The following is a 23,916-nucleotide window of genomic DNA, read 5'->3' on the forward strand; positions in this document are numbered from 1 at the left end:
GCATTGGCTACAGTGGAGATGGTGACATCTGAAATTGTGTGGCCATCCTGATACAGTACAACTATTTTCTCTATGGGCATATATATACTTGCCATGGAAAAATCCCTTTTTAGTGCAAAAACTGTAGGAGCATCTACACTTGCCAATGACTTTTTGCAGTGAAACTCAGAAGTTTCACCTGGAAAAGAAAATCACACCATCCCCCCTCCCCCACACTTCCTCCCGAGAAGTATACAGCTCTCAGAAATGATGCTTTTGCAGTGATGGACAAGTGAAGACATGTTCTTGCTGTATACCAAGCTTGTTGCCTCCAGACAACATCCCACAGTGCCTTCATGACCACTCTACTCAGCACCTCTGCTGATCTGATGCCAGGTAAGCAGTCATCCATCCTTCCCCCATAAAGCTCCAGAAACTTTGAAACTCCCCTTTCTATTTTCTTGGCAAGTGCTCACCTATCTGATCAGGTGACAATGAGTTCTCCACAGTGAAATGGATCCCCTGATTGGAGCAATGCTGAGCTACTGGAACCAACCACTGTTTGGGAAGAGGGGGTTGTGCAGGGACCCAGGATGTCTGGCAATCATCACCCCTACCCCTTTCCATGAAAGCTGCACTGAGGGATAGCTGCCCTCAGGGCGCTGCTCTCATCAGCAATGGAAGAGGTGCAAATGTAATCAATCTGTGATGCAGGTAAGATCCTAAGCAAGTACACAAACTGACACCTTTCTTTTACTAGAAGCGCTATCACCAGTGAAGCTGACAACGCAAAAACTCCGCAAGCGTAGGCATAGTTTGGTCTCTTTGTTTCTTCTGTTGGCTATTTTAGTCCACTCTGAGCTGTGTGTAGCACTTTGGAGAAACAAAGCAAGCACTACCCAGCACTCCTGCTCTCAACTAGCATCACCAACTATTATTATGCCAAAATAGCTACTTAGTGTAACTGGTTGGGAATTATCCATTAGAAAAAGGATTTCTGCAAAACTGAAATTTTATCTGAGAAAATTTCAATTTAGCTACAAGGTTTATTATTATTTCTGTTGAGAAAATTAAAGTGAAATGTTTGTTTTGGTCAAGTTGATCCCCATTGGAATATATTGTTCTGTTGACATAAACAAAACCTGTTTTGTTTCACAACACTTTCAGAAAACGTTATCCCATCAATACATTAACTAATGTGAGCATGTGAATGACAGCACCTTCTCTTTTATGACTTGGGTTCCTTGGAGCTCTACATCTCCCATAATGCAGTGTGAAAGTCTTGCTGACCAAACTGCCTGGTGCACCATGGGAGTCACATGACTTTGGGCATCATGCAAGGGAACATGAGAATCAGACACCCAAATTAAAACTCTCATTGGGCAATGCATTATAGGAAAACGCAGTTCAATGCTGAACTGACTCAAAATGAAGTCTTTTGGGTCAGATAAAAAAAATGAAAAACATTTTGATTTCAGAATGTTGATTTGTTTTGACATTTCCATTTGCAACAACACATTTCATTTTGATGTTTTTGGAACTAATTTTTTAAACTTATTTTCTCAAAAAAATTAAATTTCAACTCTTCATCTGAGATTAAAATAAATATTGAACATCAGAGCTTTGCTCAGTCTACTATTTAGGTTCTCATTGTAGTATTTCAGCTTCTCAGACAGGTAAATGACTGTATCCTTATAAAACTTCTGTGACGAAAGAAAATGTAAATCCCAAATTTATCTGTTAGGTGGTTTTATATTGCCACCTATCATGAAAGAGTACCTTCCCCACACACACCTGAGACAGAAATTAAATGAGTAGCCCAAGTCATACAATGATTCTGTGTCAGAGCTGAGTGTCAGCTCTCGAGGACCAGACATGGTGCCTTAATCACAAGATTACACCACAGCAATTTCTGCAAAACAATTGACTTTTTATCCAAATTTAAATCAAGGACCATGATAATACAAGCCACTGGGAAACATAACAATGGGTGTTTTACTTGATTAAAAGGTATTGTCCGATCCCTGTTTTTGATCCACAATCCCTGATTTTGCTTTAAACAAAAACTATAAATATTTAATTTTCACCCTCAGATAAAAATTTAGAAAAAAGTACCATTAGTTGGGCTGAAACATGGCAACTATTTTAACACCTTCCAGCAACAACTCCCCCCCCCCCCCCCCACACACACACACACTATGATAAACAACAGTAACAGTAAAGAATATTGTAACCTAGAGGGGACAAATTTCGTGCCTAATCTAAATGCTGGTTTAATGGGAAACCATCTATCTTTTCTTTTTCTCCAAAATTATTTTGCTGGTCTCTGGGACTTGATACCAACCTCTTTGCAAATGCATCAGCTCACTTAGAGTGTGAAAGATGCAGGAAAGGAATGTAACAACTTCTGGAAAGAAGCCGCTAAAGCTGTTAACTAAAATTGATTATGTTTTATGTAACAGGGAAGAGTGCATTACATGTTTCATCTGTTTACAGTGAAAGGTCTCTTTGTCCTGTAATCTGTATTTAGTTTATAAAAGCTCAAATCCTCTTTTATCTTTTATAAATAGGAGACAAAGGCCTTCACTAATCCAGGTGCTAAAACAGAGTGTATTTCTGCCAATTAGATTGCTTTGATGTTACTGGAGGAATATAGGGGAAGTAATCTATATCTTGGGCAGCGAACTTCCAGCACTGCTGTCAAGACTAAATGAATATGTTTTAGCAAATGATCTGTTGGAAAATGTTTAGAGGTTATTTCTGATATGTTATTAATGTGGAAGTCTGCATGAATTATCAACAGAATCAAGTAGAATTTCATATCTGAATACCTTCTGAAAATTCCATTTTCATTTTTAATTGACATACTTTATACAGTAGTGTGCTTAACATTGAAACAAAAGAAAAACCTGCTAAAATGTATAAGCACTGCCTATGGAAAAACAAGTGTAAAAAGATTCCTTACCAAGAGTCATTTTTATTTAAGGATCTGAAAACAATTAAGTAAACAGCTAGAAAACCGAGCCTGCTCAATTTCTATCACTCTTGAGAACAAACATATTGTTCTGAGGTGGCTATAAGACTGACTTTCCAATGCTAAGAGACACAGTTATGGTCAATGGTCCATGCTAATATTTTAAGTTGCATCTGTGCTTTGATTCTCCTAAGGCAGCAGAAGTTAGAGAATAAGTCGTGGCCAGACCAGAGATTAGGACTCAAAAATTGAGGTTTTGCACCAGGATGGGATACGGATTGTTTATGTTCTTTAAGCAAGTCACTTACAACTAGATTTTCAGTAGCGACCCATGACTATGTGTGTACCTCAAGGTTTGGCTAACCTCAAGGAGACACCTAGAAAGCAGGTCTGATTATCAGAGGGTGGATGCTCTCTATTTCTTGAAGAGAAGGACACTCAAAAGTTGAGGCACTCAGGATCCTTGATCACTTTTGAAAATCTTGGCCCAGGTCTTGTTCAGGCATTGGTGTCAGCATTGTGGGGCCAAGCCCTTTATCTGTTTATGCCTCTCTTTATTCTAGGCGCTTGTAATTGTAATACATACTGAGATCCCCAAATCAAAGAAGCTTGGTGAGTGCAAAGAACTGTGAGCAAATTTCAACATAGGTCCTAAAGGTTTTTCCTTCCAAATAATTTCCTGGCAACGTAATTCAATGCAGTTTTTATGGCCGTCCTTTCATCTCTTTTTTATCCTGGTGGAAGATTAAGATGCCAAAAACTTCATTTGGTAAAAGACAAAGATCATATCGTTTGGAGAAGCCAGCTCAGAAAAATACTTTCACTGCTTCCATTGTAAATTTTGTGCTATAAATGTCCACACACTCATACAGTAATCTGCCTGCACCATCAAAGGGTTATATTTTAAAGCAAAGATAATGGTAGAAGTGTGAAGAACTCTTTGAAATAAATAGGACTGAAAAAAGATAGTCTGGAAGTGTAATGAAAAATAATTCATCTAAGAGAGAGAGATGAAATTGGACACAAAGATACAAGCTGATTCATCTATCCATCCATTTAATGATAGCCCACGTCATATAGGGCCCACAGCACTAAGTGCTTAAACAAATGCCTAACTTTAATGGTCTCAATTTATATGACTAATCACGTGGTTAAAGTAAGGGTTTTCTCTCAACATTTAGGCCATAAACCTTCCTCCTAAAGAAGGATAAAAACAAATAAAAAGCAACCCCTCCCTGAAAATATAAAAAAGTTATACTACAAAGGTGAACAGACACTTCACTCCAATGAGTGAATGGAGCTTCTCTCAGCCAGACAGCTGTAAAATACAGATGCTTTAAAATAAAAGCTGATCCTACTGTGAATTCTAATGGATAACCATGGGCATTTTGTCAGAGTGAGGACTGCAGAGTTGGTCCCTATGGGGCTCAGATTCAACACTAATGGGCACACAACAGATTCAGTCACTTACTGGTGGCAAACTTGTATTAATTGTATTTATACAACTTAAGAATTCTTTGCTGCATGGTGCTGGAGAACTAAAATGTACAAATAACTTTGGAGTCCTACAATATCAAGGAAATCCCAATAGATGTTTTTGCTTCTTCCTATGAACATACCTTCCTAGATAATGAGCACAACATAGTGTTTATTTTTGTTTATACATGTTCCCTTTACAGATATTTTCTTTTTATACTCTTCCCTTACATCTACATTGAAAAAATGGCACAGAGGGACTCTGGTGGGGAGGAAGATGAGAAAGGGTTGTATTGTCTTCATGTGGCCATGACACCAGGTTGCAGAGAGGTTTTTAGACCTTGGTTACAAAATATTTTTGGCCAGAGCTGACAGACAGACAGATCCTTCTGAAGAGGAAGAAACTGGGAAAGATTCAGCCAGTGTTCTCTCTAAGCTGTGCAGCAGTACAGCCCCGCAGCTGCCTAATCAGCCCCGCCCAGCCAGGGGCTTAGGGCACCACACACAGAGCTGCCTGGCTGGAGCAGGGACACTTGACCCTCAGCGACAGCAGCAGCTCCTTGCTGAGGACCGAGCAGTGACCCTCTCCCAGCTGGTAGGGAGCCCTGAGCCTCTGGCTGGGCGGGGCTCATTAAATAGCTGCGGGGCTGTGGTGCCGTGCAGTTTAGAGGGAACACTGCATACTCTATGCGTGCAGGTTAAGGAAATAAGGATGGTGGATTCAGCACCATGTTGTATAGGGAATGGTGAATGACTCCTACTTTCTTCTCTGGGGAAGGGATTTCGATGCTGAACCTCAGCCTTGCTTGCAGAGGGTCTGGCCATCTTTAGGAAATGCTGCAAAACCATCCTCTTTGAAAACGTATTGCCATAATACGAATAAGCCCCGAGTGTGTGTTAGTTTGTGCTGGGGCTTGTCAGGGGCTGAGCCGCAGCAGCTCTAGGCTCAGTAGTCCATAGCCCCGGCCACCCTGGGCTTTCCGTGTTAATTATAAAAGTAAAAAGATTGCTTGAGCCGCAGCAACTCTTCCATTAAAAAATAAGCAATGAGATTCCTTGGTATCTCCCAACTCTCATCTTACCTTCTCCCCCCTCTCTCTCCTCCCCACATACACACACTATTTTTATCCAAAGAGGATGGCATGCAAGAGACTCCATGAAGTCCATTAGGGACTTCGCTATTGCTATTGATTTTACATGGAAGGCATTCACATACTATGGTGATTGATGAATCCCTTAGTTAGGCAGACAGAGAAAACCGGAGCATTGTCCAAGGTTAACCAGACAAGGAAAAAATCGTTCTATAGCTCAAGACAGTAGGTTGAGCTTGAGGTTGATAGCACTGAAGTGTCAACAATTAGCTACCTACCTTACTCCATAACATTGGTTACAACTTGATGTAATGAATTTTAAAATCTCAAGCAGGATAAAGAAGTAACAAATAATGTGAACAGATACATCAACATTTTTTAAATTTTGTATAAACTCCAATACTCAGAAGTGCCCAACTGACAGCACAGGAAGGTTTCTGGTTATCTACAGACTGGATGGCTGGGAACAGCATACGCCCTGCCCCCTACTAACAGTACTGACCTGCCTTTCTACTCTGACCTAAAGGGACCATAGTGATGGATCAGAGGGTATGCTTCTCTCAGATATCAGCTCCTCCAGTCCTTGGCCCCTCTAATGCGATAACTAACAAGCTTCAGAATTAGTGTCAACTTTTGTGGCAGATTTGAAGATGTGCACACTTGTGTACTGAGAACTGGAGTGAAGCCAACTAACTTAAATCAACAGACCATTGCCCATTAAGCAGTAACAGCTTTAGGGATCATTAGTGGTGAATTCGAACCAGAAACTTAGATTGGAAAGACTTTGTTCCTGGGCTAAACATCCTGAGCCTAACAGAGATCATTTACAACAAACCATGGTTGGTGGTAAATGTATGTTCTTGTAGGAGCCAAGTAAGAATGTTCAATCTCTTAACCTTTACTAACAAAGCCCTGAGAGCTAGTTGGACAAAAGTCTTTGGGCACATGAAGATGCAGCTTGAAGCTAGAGGGGTTTCCAGAGCATTCCATCGGGTATCTCATCTGTTCTGGAGCTTTTCAGTATCCTTCGAGACACCACTTGGTGTGTTCAGGCACCTAAATACCTTTGAAAAATGTCACCATGAGCACCTAACAACATCACTTGCCAATCGTTCTCGAACACACACTCCTGGCATAGCAGTTCTGTTTGCTGTTGGTTGCATCTTGTCTCTTGTGCTCAAGTAAGGATGCCAGGGAAAGGAGTAAGGTCATTTTTACTTATTCATCAGTGGATACTTCGTGCATACTTTGGCATGCTACGGTAGGTAGTATCCAAAATGTCATCTCACAACTTCAAGCTGGTGGGTTCTGTGGCTAGATACATTGGCCCAGTACATTTTAAATAGATGAGTCAGGTATACTTTTACCTACTATCTCCTTATAAATTATTTCAACAAAATAAATGAGTGACTCACTTTGTTTCAGCGATTTAGGACCATAAATGCCAAGGTACTGTAGGCCAGAATGGACATATTGGCAAAGCCAGGTTAGGTAGCTTGCATGGCACATGTCTGTGTGCAATCTGACTCTAGTTAGTGCCTCTGAGGTCACAGCTTCCTGAGTACTAAGATATATCAACTTCTATCAAAGATTAAAAATACAAATTAATAATTTCAACTGGAGTTCACACGCCCAAATAATGTAGCAGTCACCAGTGAATTGCCATCATGGGCATTTGCAATCTCTTAGTCTTTTCTTGGTAAGATTTCAGCAGATCATAGGGGGAATTATGAACATTACTCCCTGCTGAAAATATACCCTGTGCTGATGGAAAGGGGCAATGGACAAATGGCAAACCAGGCCATCGTTAACCTGCAATTAAGCTCAGAGCTCGAAAACAACCTTGCATCTTTACTACAGGTTGGACCTCCCTTGTCCGGCATCCTTGGGACCGGACCTGTGCCAAATGAGGGAATTTGCCACATCAGGGGATGTCCCCTGCTACTGGCCTCCCTGATGCTCTGGCCTCACTGCCACTGGGCTCCAGCCTGCAGAGCTTGGACTTAGGCTCCAGCTCACTAGGGCTCCACAGGAACAGAGCTCTCCAGCCACCATGGCCCCACTTCTCTCCTGGCTGACCAGGAATCCCCAGGGATTGGCCTTGCCAGTCGCCCTGTTTCTGCTACTAGCTGCCCCACTGCTGCCTTTCCTGGACAAGGCTTCCTGGGGATGGGGCTTGCTGGTCCCGGTGCTGTCCCACCCAGCCAGGGCTCCTCAGGGACTAGGATCCCAGCCAATTTGTACTCCTGGTTACCAGGCTCTCGGGTCTAGCAACATCTGTGGGCCTGCTGTAGCACAGATGTTACCAGACCACAGAGACCCCGATTTTGGAAGTTCAGTCTGCAATTTCCATTTCTCTGATATACAATATGATTTCCCCCCTCATCCCAGGCTTAAAGTAACTCCCATTTCCATCCATGCAGGAGAATAAGATGCAACTGTAAGTGTGTGATGGAACGTGTGAGAAAGAGACCACACTTGTGTTTTCTGGTGTGACTTTCGTATACAGGCAGTCCCCGAGTTACGCGGATCCGACTTATGTCGGATCCGCAGTTACGAACGGGGCCCTCCCTCTCCCTGGTCTCCAGCAGACCAGGGAGAGGAAGCAAAGCCGCGGAGCACGCGGGCAGCTGACAGCTGCCCGCGTGTTCCGCCGCTTTGCTCCCCATCCCCCTGGTCTGTAGACCAGGGGGACGGGGAGCAAAGCAGAGCAAAGCCGAGGAGCCTGGGGTTCTTAAGTTGATTCTGTATGTAAGTCAGAACTGGCGGTCAGTTTCAGCAGCGGCTGAATCTGGACGCCAGTTCCGACTTACATACAGATTCAACTTAAGAACAAACCTACAGTCCCTATCTTGTACGTAACCCGGGGACTGCCTGTATCTGCAAAGGAGAGAAAAAACAAATGAGAACTACAATCTGCCTGCAGGGACCTTACAACAGGGTAAGGATCACTTGATGATTGCCCCATTCAATTAATATCCTCTGACAAATCTGACCTCAGCCTCTGTCAGAAAGCAGGTCATTAGGCAAGATGGCCCATTGGATTGGCCCAGTATGGCAATTTTTATGCTCTTAATCTGCAACAAAATTACAGGTGGAAAAAGAGGATCACATTTCAGCAATGCAAGCCTCGGGCTGAGACAAAGTCTCCACTGGCCCACAAGTACTGCAGATCCTTGTGAAGTATGTTTGCAATATACAAATGGACAATGCAACAAGCTATGGTGGCATTATGTTTGGAAATTAAGCTACAGAGTGCACCAAATAAATAGATATAAAAGATAGACACATGGCTAAGGGGAACATGAATCAGGGGCATAAGGTGGGGCCACTGTTGCAGGGATACATGTAAAACCAGAAGACTAAAGAATCACGTCATGTATTTGCTAGAAAAATACTGTCAAAACCCAGCAGAGCCTTGGCAGTAATTGGATCCTGCTTCACCACCTTTCATCAAGTCCAATTTAGCACATAGGAAATGGATTGTGACACCCAGCTGTTAAAATGGTCTCTTCCACATGTGGCATAGACACCGGATAGCCAGGGTCGCTATTCAAATCTTCCCCAGTCATTACACATACCAAGTCCTGCTTTGCCCATTTAATTATCTTTTCTCCTCCCAGTGTTCAGCCACATTTTTTTAAAATAAACAACCCGTGCTACTCTGTACAGTCTGGTTTTGCTTCCCAGACTGTCAGAGGGGAAGACAGACCCCAATGTTACCATGCCTGTATCTTACTTTCTCCTTATTCATTCTCTCTCTTGCTCATCCTCTCAGCTAGCAGCAGAGAGTGCAAATAGCTCAGCAGGTGTTGGAAGTGTTAGTGTAAAAAAAAAAAAAAAAAAAAAAAAAAAAAAAAAAAACACTACTCTGCTGGTGGGTATTTCCTCATTAATCTGCTTTGTTACACCCCCTGGCTGCATGGAGAAAGACCGAGGATGCTTGAACCTTTATCCTCTTTTGCTTTCTGCTTATTGCAGCTATTGTACCCTCTGTATGACCCTCCATGGGAGTGCCAAAGTCAAAAAGATAGGGCAAAAACAGGGGCATATTCTGCTGTAAAGAACAATGCACCTTTTCACTGGGGAGGACAACTGGAGATATTTTGCAAAAGGCTGCAATGTTAAGCGCAACATTGCCCAAGGGCAGCAGTAACACATGCCTGTGCCATTTAGTTGCTTTTTTTTCCAGTGTATTTAATAGATACACCTCAGTATGACATGACAACCATGCTATCTCTGGCAAACATATTTTCCCACCAACCCTTCCAATGCTGGGAAGACTATAAACTAAGAACCTGTAATTTTACAATTCTCCTGAAAAGGGAAAAAATGTTCTAGAGAAATGTAAGATGACATTTGTTCCACTTGAAGGCTCATTTTGGCCATTTTATCTTGTGTTAGCATTTCTTTCTTTCATTTCCATCGTTTTTTGTTTGTTTGTTTTAAGGAATTTGTGTTGCAGAAGAAGGATTAAGGATGGGACAGTGGCCAACAGGGGAGGGTAGGAGAATGTGATGCTTCTATGCTGAGCCATCGCTTTGTTCAGACTGTGGCAGGCCATTGAAATGGTGGCAGCCGGTTCTGTTGTGATGCCTAAGATCTTCAGTATTTTCAAATGAGAAACTAGCATCAGTCTTTACCCAATAAGGAAAAACAAAAAGGGGGAAGAGGAATGATTTCTAGATATGGATAGACTACCTTGAGTTTAAAACTCAAACCATGCTGAACCTACACTCAAAATTCAAACCAATAACCATCAAGATTATTACACCCGTGGAAGTTGAATTCAAGTGAGCTTACTGCTTTGAACTATCGCTTCAATAGGGCATTCACAGTGTCTATGGAGAAAAAGCACAGAGTGTCACTTAGAGCAGGAAGCCCAAAGACTTCTCGAGAATACTTACGTGGCACCCTGTTGACCAGTCCCATATTTACATATCTTCTACTGAATTGAGCCAGGTAGAGTAGCCTCAGGATCCAGCTTTTAGAAAGCTATGTATAGTTCATTGTACAATGAACATCCACTAACTCTTCCTGCTTCTGGAAATTTCGAAATGGAACTGGATATTTTACTAGCCCCAATGCCCACTATAAAGATTTCCATGAAAAATCTCTGTAATAACCATGTGCCAACATCAGCCGATCTACTCCCAGCCATTTTCAGTTCATATAATGGAGTAAACAGAACAAAAGCCAGAAAATGGACTTCAACCATTTGCCAGTCTTTTCAGAAAACCTGGTTAAAATACACATTACATTAATTTAAGAAATTATTCACCAGAAGGCTAAAATTAAAAGGTATAGTAAGTATAGTTCTCAACAGGTGTTGCTTATTATTTGAAAACATGACCAAAAATGTCAAATAAGAGTTTCAAAAGTGAAGATATTAATTGTCATTTGAAATGAACTTTGATTAGAGTTTTTTGTTTTTAATTTTAGTCAGCTATGGTGCATGCTTATGAAAGTATCCACAACATTTTCAATTAAATCATGAAAAGGAGTTAGTTTTTAATGCTGATGTAATTTCAGCACACTCATTATGGCCTATTTTTAAAATGTAGCATCTTACAAAAAACTCGCATTAGACAGATGTTTGAAATGAGAGTAGGTTGATGTGTCGCTATGCTAAGATTTCAGAATCACACCTCTAGCTGAAAACATCAAATTACAGCCTGGTAACAATCATTGGCTTTCTAAATGTTTAGCTTGTACTTGGTAGATGAAGGCCAGCCCAGTCTATTTGTTCTAAAACTGCCCCGTTGTGTCTGGAGTGGTCACAGAATGAAAAATGTTGACTACCTGAAGATCAAAATCCAGCATTTTTGTTCATCCTAAGGCTCTGCTGAAGTCAGCAAGCTGGATCCTGAGCCCAGGAATGCTTAGCACAGCCATAGAGAGGGTTCAAAAAATGCAGCATGCACCCCCAATGCTTATTGTTCTTAATAATGGCCAGGCCTTCAGACTGTAGCAGTTTGGAAGCTACTCCAGACAATGACCCTCCTCCCCAGCATCCATTACAACAGCTAAAGTTGAGAGAATGCGTTTTGATTCCATGCTTTGCCTCCCCCTCCCCCCATCCCTGTGCCTTACATAAGCAATTGGAAGAGAGCTATTATGGCGACACTATCCCCCCACACCACATAGCAGGCCTGGGCAAAATGCGGTCCGGGGGCTGGATCTGACCCACCTAACACTTTGATCTGGCCAACGAACTCCATCTGGCTGCTTTATTTATATCCTGCTGCCCATGCCACTAAATTGCCAGGCAGTGGTTCAGGCAGCAGGAGCAGAGGCCAGAGCCACAAGCCCTTTAAATAACCACAGCAACCAGTGCAGTGTAGGCAGGTCCTTCATTGTATGGCAAAAGTTTGCATCTACCTTGGGCTTCAACCAGATCTCACATACACTGGGTATAAATTCAGAGGAGTGATTCCAATTAAATTACATGAGTTCCACTAATGTGATAAACATCACAGTCTTGTAAGGCTTACAAAATAGATATCTGTTGAAATATACAGTTCATCATTTCCTCGATCCTCTGCTCATTTCAAAAGAAAAATGCATGCAAATGGAATCAGGGTTCATCATCTCCCCTGTGATGTCCCTCAGGGTGTGTGACCTATTTCCATGGTAACCAGTTATGATGCCACAGATGAGAGTTAGGAAATAAACAACCAATGGGAACAGATCAACCACTATAGTAATAGCAGTTCTTACAGATTTCTAATAGTAACATTTCTTATGTAGCCCTTTTACATCAATAAGACTCAACATACAGAGATCAGTATTATTCTCCCCATTTACATGTAGGAAAACTGAAGCATGAAAAGGTGAAATGGCTTCCCCATTGTCACCCAGTAGGTCAGTGTCAGTGCCAGAAATAAAACCCAGATCTCCTGAGTCCCAGCCCAGTGCTCTATCTTCTATGCAGGGGCAGCCCATGTGTATAGGCCGACTTGGCCGTCGCCTAGGACGCCACATTAAACAGGGCGCCCAATGATGATGTCACACCATTGAGGGCTGTGGAGGCGGCGGCGCCAATCGCACATTCCGCCTGGGGCGCCAGCTGCCGGCAGCCCGCCTCAGGCCGCCCCTGCTTCTAGGGCACACTTCTTCGCCTTGTAGTCCCCGCTCAGGCAACACTTCTATAGAAAACTGGAGGCCAAATTCTGATACCATTTACAGCTTGCATACAGACAGAGTAATGCCTCAAGTCTGTGGAGTTACTTCCAGATTTACACCAGCCCAATCATAAATCCAAATTTGAGCTAGTGGCTGCTTGTCCTGATTAAGGACTACAAAAATTTAGCCCTTATAGAGGACCAAAAACCAAGACAAAAATGTCTACAGAAATAATTTCCTCTGGCCTGGTATTTTGCCATGTTCTCTTAGCCAGGATTGAGCAGTAGTGGACTTATGCTTTCACAGCCCAGTTTTCTCGTGTTTGATCTGACAATGACATCATAGCCTATGCTTTTACAGCATTATATCTCTTTAGAAACAAATACGGTATGCTGCAAAAGACTCAGCATTATGTCGACACAGAAGGAAGGAACAAACAGGACTAAAGGATGGGCTGTGAGAAAAGCACCTTTTTGAAGGACTTGTTTCCAAACCTTTGATACTGATTAGGAAACAAAATAGATGAACAAAATGTGTGAAATACACAAGGCTACATGCTGAGATCTTATAAACTGGCAGACTTCCCCTGCACGGAAGCGCTATCGTTAAGAAAAAAGATCCTATTTTCAAGATAATAAAACATCATGGTGAGTGAAAAGGAGAAATGGTTTCCTCAAAAGCTCTTTGACCTTGTGAAAAATAAATTCTTTAGATCCTGGCCACAATCCTAAAAGGCAGCTAAAAAGATCCACCATGGTAGGAAAAATCCTTAGTTGCAGAGGTGAACTAAAGGGGAATTCTCATCTCAGTGCAATAAACGTTTTAGCATTCACAGAACTGACATTGCACTGTATTAATACAAGGGAAAATTAGAAAAGGTTTGCTTTATGCATAATGGAACATTTTATGCTGTTCTAATTAACTGAGTTCTTTTTTCATCCAAACAGTAACTTAAGCAGAACTGTCTGCAATACTGCTCCACTTATGAGCCACGAGGAAGAGGGAAAGGTTTGGTTTAGGAGCGGGATGAGATCCTTTTGAATGGGAAACAGCTACAACATTCTTGATATCCTGGAGTGAAACTGCCATCAGAGCAAATCTACAGAGCCTCAATGGTCATCTGTGAGTACAAAATCTGTCCTTAGTACCGAAGTCTTTTTAGAAGAAAACAAACCTAACAAAAGGGATGCTTGATAAATGACGCCACTGTCATCTTGGAACCCAGCTCATTTGCAGTGTCTCTAGCTATTGAACAACAGAGAGTTAGATACCTCAATGGCATTTTGAGAGATGTCCATTTGTATAGAGCGTACAATGTCCTTTCCGGGGTACAAACTACTTCTGCGTAGAATTAGCTCGTCATTAAGGGCACAGATTTTTTTGATGCACATATAGACAGGGCTGGATTACAAAAAGAGCTTTAGGAGCAACAGCCCAGTGCCTTGAGCTAAGAGGCAAGCCCTGGGCTGCAGCCACTAAAGCCAGGCTGGATGATTCAACAGGGACAAAAGGGGCAATTGCCCCAGGGTCCGATGATTGCAGGGGGCCCAGGGCTCCAGCAGTCACTGTAGTAGCAGCAGCGGCGGCCGGAGCTCTGGGTGCTTTAAAACGTACTGGGTCAGACTAACAGTTCATCTAGCCTAGTATCCTGTCTGCCGACAGTGGCCAATACCAGATACCCCAGAGGGAGGGATCACAACAGGCAATCCTCACGTGATCCCTCCCCTGTCACCCATATCCAGACAGAGGCTAGGGATACTATCCCTACTCATCCTGGCTACTAGCCATTGATGGACCTAACCTCCATGAATTTATCTAGCTCTTTTTTTAACCCTGTTAAAGTCCCAGCCTTCACCACATGCTCTGGCAAGGAGTTCCACAGGTTGACTTGCGCTGAGTGAAGAAAAGCTTCCTTTTGTTTGTCAGAACGCCATTCTGCATGCTCCAGGAAGTGCTGGGAGAGGTGGGGGAAGGGGCAGTGAGGGCTGCCTGGAGGCCAACATGGTTGCTCTAGGCATCACTGAGGGCTGACTGCCCTTTCCAGGAGCACGGAGCTATCCCCGACCCTTTTCCAGGGGCCTGTGGAGGGTGTCGGCTCCCCTAACTAAAGCCCGTGTGCTGCGTTCTGAGGCAGCTCTTCCTGCTGCGTGTGTGGGGTGGCTCCGTGCACTGCCGTACTCCCCACACGGAGCTGGCCTCACCTGCAGCTGGCTCTGTCCTCCTCAGCTCTCATTGGCCACTATTCCCAGCCAGCATGAGCCGCAGATGGCGGTGCCTGCAAGTGAGTGCAGACCGAGCAGTGTTCCACTCCCACCAGAAAGCACCCAACCTCAACCCCATTCCCCAGCTCTGAGCCCCTCCTGGACCCACCACTTCCACCCCACCCTGCTGCCGTGAGCCCCTTCTCACACTCCAAACCCCTTGGCCCTAGCCTGGTGCCTCCCTGCACTCCAAACACCTCAAAGTAAGATCTTCAAGGAAGGGAATGGGTCTGTTCATGCATCTTTACAAGGCTTAACATAACTGGTCCCTGAATAAGGTGGCTGTAACTGTTATTCAGAGAAGGATAGCTTGTGCACTTACTTTCCATTTAACAGAAAAAAAAATAGGCAAGAGAGAGTAAGCGAGCGCATGTGCACAACATACAATAAATCATAGCACTATAAACAGGGGTTCAATGAATCACCTTGAATTGTTTAACAGAAAGGGAGGAAGTTTGCTTACAAATAAATTAGCAGAACTAGCTAGTCAGCAAGTATAGATCACAACAAAGTAAAATATTTCTCATAAAATATACTCAGTCTTCAGTGCCAATACAGGCAACCCATCACCCTTTGCAACATGACAGGATGCAGCCTCCAGTTACTGAAACTATTAGGAATTTTTCACATTGTGTTCACTGTTAATTAGTGTTTGAGTTAATGAGGTTGGTTCATGATAGGACTCTGCTGTCCCAATACCCATAAACCATTAAAACGGGTTTCCTATAGCTGCAGTTCACTCTGCACTCAACTCTGTATCTCTACTGATCATTACAATAAGAAATCAATGGTTCTGAAAGTTGGCCAGAGATACCATCCCTATCTCCGACAAATGTCCTTGGGATTGATTCCCTTGAATGCAAGTGGGAGGACTCTCTGGTCCGGAAGGACCACGGACGTTCCAAGACCAGAGTCCCAGCGTGCTGGGGGAGGGGAGCTCGGGGTCCCGGCACAATGGTGGGGGGGAGGAAGGGAAGAGTTGGAATCTGACCCAATGTAGGTGGGGGGCTGGGAAGAGGGAGGAGCCAGGTGCATGGCTCAGCGAGGCTGCAGGAGGAAGCCTGAGAGGGGACAGGAAGCCCGGTGCACAACCCAGCTGGAGAGCTGGAAAGCCCAGTGGGGGAGAAGCTGGCAACAGGGGGACCAGCAGTGACCTCTTCTGGTCCAGCAAAATTGCTTACCTGGGACCAGTCAGGTCCCAAGGGTGCTGGGCCAGGGAGGTTGTCAGAGGCTAGCCAGATCCCCAGCTTGTTTTCTTAGCTTTTCTACAGACTTGCTGTGCAATATGGACTCAATCTATAAAGTGTGCACATGACCACCAATGTCATAAAGCCTTCTGACTAACATTTCCATGATGCTTTCAAATTCTTAGCTGTAAATTTGTTTTTGTGCCAGACTGATTCCCTTGTCCTGAGACATTTTTCCCCACTCCTTCCGCTTCCCCCAAGTTTGCTTGAACAGACTAGACAAATATTAATTGGCAAAGATAACCATGCAGTAAGAACTTTAAAACTAGCCAGAGACCACATGTTTAATTAGCTTTGTTTGAATTGTGAAGCTTCTGCATATGTTGGATTAAACTACAGAGTACTCAGTCTTAAGTCAATCCAGATACTGTATCAGGTCCAGTGGCACCCATATTACATACCACATCCTGCCCATTTTGACTTGCAATGGATACTGGGCGAGGACTAGACTAGCAGCATGGACTAGAAAGAGACAGAAGAAGGATTTCTTCAAACATATGCATGAAAGTAATTTTCTATGTCCATGGGTGTTTCATAACCCACAACAGAACAGGTAATAACTATACTGACTTCCACAGAAAACCCTGGCCTCAACATTAGTTCTAGCTTTTAATTTGCACCATCCACCACAACCTCATAAAGTGTTTATCATCAAAATGCTGATATATGAGTAGAAAACATTCTGTCTAATGAGTGTGTGTATATTTGCTAGAATCCCCAGGAGGTTCCCGTAAATGAGGTGCTCACTTCAATGAACCTATCATGGTAATTAATAAGCTCACTAAATAGACTCTGCTGCCGAAGGAAAGATAAACAGAATTCAAAGAGTCACAGACATGATGGCAGAAAAGATTTTTATAAATACTGTAAAAAAAAAAAAAAAAAAAAAACACACACACACACACACAAGAAGAAGGGGGGGGGGAAGAGAGAGGTTAAAAAAAAAAGAGAGAGAGGGAATGGTTAATACAAGACAAAGTCAAGAAACAGCCAATGAGAGACAGCAAGCTCCCGTATGTTGACAAGGGGATTATATATCTATACTTGAGCCAGGGCAGCAAAGACTAATGCATAAAATAACCCTCCACTTCTGCACAGGCTTTTTTTTTTTTTGTGCTTAATCCTCATTCTCAAAAGTCAACCTCAGTGCTTATGATGTTTTACCCACTGTGAAATGACGATTGCTGCCTGTGAATTCTATTAGCTGCAGTTTCTTTTTTGTTAAATGGGGACTTCTTTTTCCAATTTTGTCAATAAATTGGATGCACAAAATTGTATCCAGCCCTATTAAGCATTCTTGTCAAACATTAAAAAATATGCAACAATGATGACTATTGAAAAAAATATTAAAGTGACAGGAAGATATTAACACACTATAGCTTGGTGAGTATTTTTTTATTATTATTTTTTATATACTTGGTGTTTTTCCTTTATGATGCGCTGGCCAAAACACCATTTAAAATACGACCTAACAAGCCATTTCCACTGTAATGTTGCAAAACACAAATGTATTGCTGCAGAGATCTGCATAAAAAGGGAGCAGCGTGTGCCATTTGGTAGGCATTAATTCTGACTCTGTCTCCTCTCTATTGCTGTTTTAGGCTTACTTAAAATTGCTGTATGTCTAGAACATCTGGGAGCCTTCATCCTTGTTTCCCCAGTTCCCACATGTATTTTGAACACTAACAAGTTGGCTAAGTCCAGCGACCCCCTCAAAGGGTTATCTAGGGTTGTCCTGTACGTTGTCGTCTTTATGCACAGCAGCATCTGCATACATAATATCTATTTAGTAACGGTTTCAAGCAACAGCAAAAAAACCCCATAGGTAGATGATGTAATATTTCACCTTTGACTGTTGCAGAAAGTCATGTATGAGAGAACTCCACAATAGAAGCCACTTGTACAGAATGTGCAAGGAGACACGTGACCAATCTCTTAGCAAAGCGAGAAGCATGACACCATGTTATACTCTGGTTTTTCAACCTGCGGATGCCAGGTTGAGGCAGGCTTTTAGTTCAGTCAGCTCAACACTACGTACAATAGCGCCACAAAGTGCTGAAAATTCACACAGTAGTTGCATTATGTTGCAACACATGTTGGAAAGGTATATGGTATTTATGGGTTATTCAGAATTTGACTCTGCAACTTACATCTGGGTGTTCTCGGTAGCTAGATTCCCAACTAGTCCCTCATTATAAACAGGTATAATGGAAGAAATGACATGTTTCAGACAGCTGGAAGATTCGGTGCTGTACAAGGAGGGGGTCAGGGAGGAGTCTGTCTGTTGGTCTCTTTCAGTGGGTGGGTACAATCTAGCCCATAGGCTATGCCTGGGTTACAATTCAAAGAGACTAGGAATTCCAATCTGGATCTCACAGCATAAAGACGCATGGTGTAGATAAAAATCTTAGAGACCCATACACAGGAACAGTGATGGTATCAGCTGAAAATGAACTCTACTTGTCAAAACAAAGATGTGGGAACCCACCCTAAAGCCAGATTTGCATGTTCAGAAATGCAACAATACAAGCTGTGAGCACTTGATCACATGCATGGAGACACCCCTACATTTTACAGTTTCTATCATTTCCCTGGAGGGGGAAAAAAAAGTATCAAACCTGGCATGTCCAAGTTACACATGCATCTGCATAACATACTAACAAAAAAAATGTCCCCACCATCGACACTGCAGAGCTGGTATAACCTGCTGCAAGAGTACCGTATATACTCGAGTATAAGCTGAGTTTTTCAGCACAGTTTTTGTGCTGAAAAATGCCCCCCTCGGCTTATACTCGAGTCAGCATCTCGAACTGAGGCGGGCAAAGCCGCAGAGGCGCGGGACCCCCCCCCCCCGCGGCTGCGGCTTCAGTCCGGGAGCCTGTGGTCTGCTGGGGACGGTCCCCAGCAGACCACAGGCACCCAGATTGAAACGGCAGCAGCGGCGCTTCCCCGCGCCTCCGAGGCTTTGCCAGAGCAAAGCCTCAGAGGCGTGGGGAACCTCTGCTGCTGCCGCTTCAATCTGGGAGCCTGTGGTCTGCTGGGGACGGCTTTGCTCTGGCAAAGCCTCGGAGGCGCGGGGAAGCGCCACTGCTGCCGCTTCAATCTGGGTGCCTGTGGTCTGCTGGGGACGGTCCCCAGCAGACCACAGGCTCCCAGATTGAAGCGGCAGCAGCGGAGGTTCCCCGCGCCTCTGAGGCTTTGCTCTGGCAAAGCCTCAGAAGCGCGGGAACCCGCCCGGTGCCCCTGGTCTGCTGGAGACGGTCTCCAGCAGACCGGGGGCACCGGAGCAGCTTTCGCCCCGACTCATTTCCTAACCCTAGGCTGCCTTATTTCCTACCCTAGGCTTATACTCGGGTCAATACTTTTTCCCAGTTTTTTGGGGTAAAATTAGGTGCCTCGGCTTATATTCGGGTCGACTTATACTCGAGTATATACGGTAAGTAGTATTCTGTCCTGTCTCATAGGTCTTTAGCCTCATTCCCAGCTAAATTTCTATTCTGAATCTTTCCTGTAGGTTACGGTTGGCAATGCCATGTGGAGCAGAAAGCTCACCTTGATTCTTAATAGACCAGATTTCAGTTGCAAAGCTGGTTGTTAGGACAACCTTGCTCTGAATTTTAAATCAGAACTCATTTGATGTGGCCATCATTGATGGAGGCAGAATAAATATGAAACACAGAGGTAGAATTTCAAGCATCACTTTTCTTAGCCTAACCACACTTTAAAGTGTCCTGTTTCTGCTCTGCTTGGGAATAGTCTCCGAGTAATTGTGCAGGGATTTGGAACTGAAGCAATCACTTCCCTTCATAGCCATGAATCCATGAAGCTTCATCATTCCAGGGCAAGAAAAGTAAACAAGGGAACTCTCCTGCCTCTCTCCAGGTATGTACACTGTATGTTAGACATTTTAATTTTCTTTGGCAAGGAAAATTGCATCCCTGGCTTCCCTTTTTAGGATCCATTGTCAAAGAACAAATGAGATGGGTTTCTTTTTTCCCCAAGTCAGAACAGAAGAACCTCTTAGGGGTCTTTTTTGTTCTGCCTGCATAGCCCCTCGCACAGTTGCATCCTGGTCCATAAGAAGAGCCCTGCAAATCTATGGATATCCTCAGCTCTATTTTGTGGATACAGATGCAGAAGCAGACATAATTTTTGTATCCGTGAAGACTCCTTAAGATTACTAGGTGCTCCAATAATAACTAAAGGGTTGAGACAAGACAAAAGCTACTGTGCACTTAGTGAGCTGACATTTTGAACATTTTGTGCCCTTGGGAAGTCTGATAAAATCATCATTAGCTTTTGGACTATGAGATTCCAAAGGATAAACTCTTAGAACCCTGATCCCCCACTAACCAAATTTCTAGTTTCTTCTCCCCAACAGTTTAGTGTTGCTTTCTGCTTGGCACGTGCCTCCTAGGAGCTGGCAGAATTGTGCACGTAGCCATGTTGAGTCATATTTTGTTTTATAGTCTAACTTTCCTCTTCCTTCTGTACCATGTAACAGGTGGGAGCACCCATGCCCTAGCATGCAGATGGAGATGTGCAAAGCCATTTCACTGCTTGTGATAGAAGAGAGCATGTCTTGGCCCTGCTAGCTAAGAATGAAACATATGGAAGATCTACCTCCAAACTGTATGCATTCTTGCACAAGCAAACACTGCACTTAATTCAGCAAATTCTCAATGCCATTGAACAATCAGCAGCAAGGCCAACAGTTTGCACCCAATTGAGAGAAAACATTAGGGACTGGCCAGGAATTTCAAACACTGCCCAGAGTTGTGTGAGTTTTGCAGTGTTTGCACTGAGATTTCCAGAAGGTGAAGACTGTTATTGTACTTCAGTCTCCACCCTCAAGGCCAAATCTTGCTCTCAGATGCACAGGAAGGAGCCGTGTGCACATATTCCAAGTCTGAATTTGGCTTTTGGTCATTACCTATTGAGACACCAAATGGAAGTTTATGATTTTCAGTCCACTGCCTATAGTGGAATTGGACCAGCTTTCCCCCAGGCTGAGTTTGGCCCAGGATGACTAAATAATGTACAATGAGAAAAGCTATATTCTTGACTATTCTGGTTCAAATTATTCATCCTCCACTACACAGAACCAAGCAGGGGGAATCCCTCTAGGACACCACTTGCATGCAGAGCAGATGGTCCAATGTACACAGCAGTCACAACCTAGCCATACGGGCTTGGGTAGGAAGAAGCTCTGAAGGGTATAGAGTCTCTTCCCCCCTTATTGCTGGCAGGAGTCAGGAGAGTCAGTGAGGGACAAATGCAATGAAATGAGGTAGCATCGGACTTTGATGAGGTCATCAGAGCCCATTTTGTGTCTCCTCTCTACTGGCTGTTTTTAGTTACAACCTTTTCCCCGATCCTTCCCCAGTCTCTGAGTTGCAAACTTACTCCCCTGTTCTCTAAGCTCCCTCTACATCATATATTTGTCTCTTCTTTGTGTCTCCTCAGGGTCACTTTTCCCTTTCTTTCCTTACTCCTGTGTTCCTGTTAATTTTTTTCTTCAAAATTTATTCCAGTTTTATTTTAATATATAGGAAACTTGAAAACAAAATGTTTCATTCAATCCAACCTGATTTTTCAAATGACTTGAATTTAAAAATTAAATAAATAAATAAATAAATAAATAAATAAATAAAAAATCAGCAAATTGTTTTGGGTGACCCCCCCGCCCCGTTTTTTTCAAAGTCAGCCACCAAAGCAAAACAAATAATTTACACAAGTCCAGTCATAAGACTCACGATATTCAATACATTTTTTAAAGCTTCAGCTCTGGGAGTCATGTGGTAGACTCTTGATTTTTATTTTTAAAAACATTAATTTTCTAGGTCCCACGATTAGGAAGGAAATCTTGAAAAAATAAGCCCTAATGGATCAAACAACCAAAAGCTGATAAAAACCCCAAATCTTTTTTTTTAATCTCTTGAATTTTGAGCACATAAGGTTGACAATAAAGAACAAGTCAAAAACAAACTCAAAAGGAAAGTGATGGGGGAAAAACTAAAATGTATCTGTTGCTGCGACATAGTCAGTTCTAACTCAAGGTCAATGTCTAGACCACACTGCCTGCCCTTGTCTGAGAAAAAGGCACTACATAGCATCAAAAACTTTGAAAAACTTTTGCTGTACACCTTGATAGATATGGGCAGAATTATCTTTAAACGGAACATTTTTCAAAGCTTTCCATGATGCACTGAGGTGAATCTTTATTGAGCTGTAATTGGATTTGCAGGGGCAAGTGGTTCTGCTATTCAGAAACTAAATAAATGATGAACGTAGGACACAGAGGAAAAATTCCCATTTCTGTTGCTGTTTACCGGGCAGTAGATTTTTGAAAGTGAGTCTGAGAAACAATATCTACTGAGACCTCCCCTTCTGGAATTAACAAACCGAATTAATTTAGAGTTGACATCTTTCTTGTTTTTGGAGAGTTTAAAAATTCCCTGTCAAAACTAATAGCCTGTAGCAACAATGGAACATACCTCAAGATAGATTTTACTGTTGGCTTTCATAAATACAGCTGGACAAATAACGGATTTTTCAGTTGACTAACAATCCAAATACTAATTTTAAAAACTGCTCAAACAAAAATGATCTTTTTCAGAAGGTGTTGAAATTTGAGAGTTAAGAGTAAACATGTTTTGGAATGTTTGGATCTCCACACACAAAATAAAAATCAAACACTTACTTTTACATTTTGATCTTTAAGTAAACTATGAAAGAAAAAATGTCATTTTAAAATGAAATTGGTCATTTTTTAAAAAAATCAGGCATTTTGATTTCTTAGTAAATTTATGAAGATTTTTTTCAACCAAAACAATTCTGTGAAATCAGCACAAATTAGTGAAATGTTATAGTTACGCTGAATGTGTATTTCCCCCCCCCCAAAAAAAAAAAAAAAAAAAAAAACCTTTTGCTGAAAAAAGTTTGCCTCCTGCCACAGTGCACACGAACAGCTTTCACTGATTCACATTACATCCTGTACCCATGTCTTTTATGTTCTCCTACTCAAAGTCTCATTGGTTCTAAGGTCTACATATTGAGAATGAGTAATGGAAGGGAATCTCTTAACTTTATTTCCCCCCCCTTTTTCAGAAAGCCAGTACAGGATTCATTTTAGTTATTGTACTATGCTCTTGCTCAGTTTTAGTGTGGCCTAATACAGTGAAGGAAATTGATTCAGTGGTTCAAATAGGACATGAGGTTTGTTCGTTTCTTTTACACTAAGCTATTCTTTGCACTAAGTCTGCTATCTTATGGTCAGTGGTGATTTTTTTCATTTTATTTATTTATTTTTAGGTGTGGTCATGGAGATGAACTGCCAATTTGAAAATAGCCAAATATCTGCTCTCTGCAAGTTTAGGGTCATCTGTAAAGATATTCACAAGCAGTTTTTGTGATCATAACCCCTGTATGCTCAACTCTGAAGAGGTATTTTAACGGACTGTTGTGTGATAGGATGCGGTAATTGCATGAAGAGATTCCAAAAGTGAAAGACTTTTGTCAACAGATAAACATGCATGATTTTCCTGGTAGACCCATGGTTAAAATACTCTGTAATGATATAGGATGACAAGGGTGGGCTTATACTATAGTATTTTCTAATTTCCATTGATTAAAGTTCTAAAACTGCAAAGATTATTAAAGTTGCTGATTTTTTCAACTGTCCTCTTACTAACAAATAGAAAGATATACAACTCCTTTGCAGTAGCCAAAAATCAAATCACTTCCAAAAACATCCCTTGAAG

The 23,916-nt window shown here is 42.5% G+C and overlaps 1 protein-coding gene and 1 long non-coding RNA gene across 4 annotated transcripts in view; one reads left to right on the top strand and one right to left on the bottom strand.

The window, feature by feature from the left end:
- DAB1 (DAB adaptor protein 1) overlaps nucleotides 1–23,916 on the bottom strand; it is a 777,383-nt gene that overhangs the window by 684,243 nt on the left and 69,224 nt on the right. The window lies entirely within an intron of this gene.
- LOC142830653 (uncharacterized) lies at nucleotides 13,121–23,604 on the top strand. Its single transcript, XR_012906090.1, has 4 exons — nucleotides 13,121–13,292; nucleotides 13,593–13,767; nucleotides 19,964–20,035; nucleotides 23,468–23,604. It is a non-coding gene; the product is annotated as an uncharacterized LOC142830653 (long non-coding RNA).

This window comes from Pelodiscus sinensis, chromosome 9 (assembly GCF_049634645.1).
Source record: "Pelodiscus sinensis isolate JC-2024 chromosome 9, ASM4963464v1, whole genome shotgun sequence".
In the NCBI taxonomy this organism is placed as follows: domain Eukaryota; kingdom Metazoa; phylum Chordata; order Testudines; family Trionychidae; genus Pelodiscus; species Pelodiscus sinensis.